Source organism: Capsaspora owczarzaki (genome assembly GCF_000151315.2).
Source record: "Capsaspora owczarzaki ATCC 30864 unplaced genomic scaffold supercont2.13, whole genome shotgun sequence".
NCBI classification, from domain to species: domain Eukaryota; class Filasterea; order Ministeriida; family Capsasporidae; genus Capsaspora; species Capsaspora owczarzaki.
In genome coordinates this window covers 464352-466645 of record NW_011887304.1, presented here as the reverse complement: position 1 = coordinate 466645, position 2294 = coordinate 464352, and positions in this window count along the sequence as shown.

Below are 2294 nucleotides of genomic sequence, written 5' to 3'. Positions count from 1 at the left end.
CCTTCTTCCTGATTTTCTTCTGTCTTGCTCTGATTTGTCTGGTCTGATTTTCTGAGTTGATGATGACAAATATGTTTGTCTGTCAGTCGTCAAAATTTGATCAACCTGATTCGATTTGGATCCTTTCTTGTCTTGTCTTTATTAAATCCCCAAAATCCCCAATTCCTTTTCCCTGTCTTGCGCCAACACCTGAGTACCCTTCCCTGTCCAGTCCGGGATCCTAACATCAACCAGACCATTGCCAGCGGCATGATACGCGCTGCTCAGCGCCAGCTCCACACCAAGGCCTCGCCAGTAGTCACGCCACGCTTTGGCTGCGAACTGGGGCCCACGGTCACTGAGAATGCGGTCAGGCAGGCCATGATGGCGAACCACATTGTCAAAAAATAAATTTGCAGTTGCTCGCGCTGTAATCGCTTTGACCGAAGGAATCAGGTGAATCATGCGAGTCAGTCGGTCTTTGCAGACCAGGAGCGCATCAAAACCTTGGTCCGGTGGCAAATCAGTGATAAAATCCACCGCCCAGTCACCAAACGGTCGCTTGGGAGCGGGGATTGGCATCAGCAGTCCGTACGGCGCATGCCGCGGGACCTTGACACGTTGGCACATGTCACACGTAGCCACATAGTGAATCACATAGGCACGCAGGCCTGGCCAGGCAAAGTCGCGACGAACCAGCTCAAGCGTTTTCAGCTCGCCGCCATGACCGGCCAACTCTGCGTCGTGTCGCATGAAGAGGACAGTGGACCTCAAACTTTCCGGGACATACAGTCGGCCATCCTTTCGCAGCAGGCCGTCAGCCAAGACGTAGCGCGAGTGTGGGGCCGCAGCCAACAGCGACGCTTGCGCATCCACAGCAGTCTCGAGACGAATTTTCCCAACCAAGTCGGTTGGAAGCTCGCTCGCACTGTGAGTAGCTGCTGGGGTGTCAGGAGCTGCTACTCCAGCATCGGCGGTTGCTAATGCGTCGTCGTGATCATGCGTGGCCGGCGAATTCGGGATTATGTGTGTTTGCGGCGCAAATGTCACTCGAGGGGCACGGGCACGCTCAGGCGCCGCACCAGCACCCTGGGTAGCATCACCGACCGCTTGCGCACGTGTGACAGGGGCAGCGATCTTGGTGAAAAGGCTGGGAGGCAGGATGGGCTCGAGGCGAGTGGGTTGTGGAGTCGCACCACTTCCCGTCCTCGACAAAGCATCCGCCGCTCCATTACGCGAGCCATCGATATGGAGGATCACGAAATCGAAGCGACCAAGCCTTTCCTTCCAATTGGTCTCGCGGGAGCTGAGCTCTTTCGCAAACGAGAATTCACGCAAATTGCGATGGTCCGAGTGCACCGTCGTCTGCTGTCGACTGCTCCACAGGTAGTGGCGCCAGGTCTCCAAGCACTCCACAATGGCAAGGAGCTCCTGCTCACCGACTTTGTAGCGAGTCTCGGCAGGACGAAGAGTGCGAGAGTAATAGGCAACCATACATCTCTCGCCTTTCGCATTGCGCTGCATCAGCACACACAATCGCGACATTAGAAGCATCAGCGTATACTTCATAAGGTCGTGAATGGTCCGGGAAGGCCCAAAACCCGGAGCCTCGCAGAATTTGCGCTTCAGCAGCTGAAAAGCCGCTTCACGCTCAGGTGTCCACACAAATGGCGTGTTCTTGCCCAACAGCGATGTCAGGGGTCGAACAATTTCAGCAAAATGCCAAATGTGACGACGAACAAAATTTGCAAAACCAAGCAATTCTTGCACGCCTTTCACATTTGTCGGTGCTGGCCACTTGGTGATGGCCGCAATCTTGGCCGGGTCAACCGCAATGCCCTCAGGCGAGACCTCAAAGCCCAAGAACGTGACCTTGTCGACATGGAACGTGCACTTGTTGATCGACAGGAACAATTGGTGCTCTTGAAGAATGCGGAGCAGAGCGCGAACATGCTCGATGTGCTCCTCCTCGCTTTCGGAAAAAACGATCAAGTCATCAAAGTAGCCACCAGCGAAGTCCTCGAGCGGCCGTAGCACTGAATCCATAAAACGCTGGAAGACGGCGGGTGCGTTGACCAGTCCAAATGGCATCACTCGCGACTGAAACACATTGCGATCGACCTGGAATGCCGTGAACTTCTCGCTAGCCTTCGTTAGGCGCAACTGTCCATAGGCACACGTAAGATCGAACCTGGAAATGATCTTCGCTTTGCGCAGGCGCTCGAGCAAACGAATGGGATCGGGGGTCGGATAGCGAATTCGCACCGTCGCCTTGTTCAGTGGGCGAAAGTCAAAGCAGACTCGAATTTCACCAG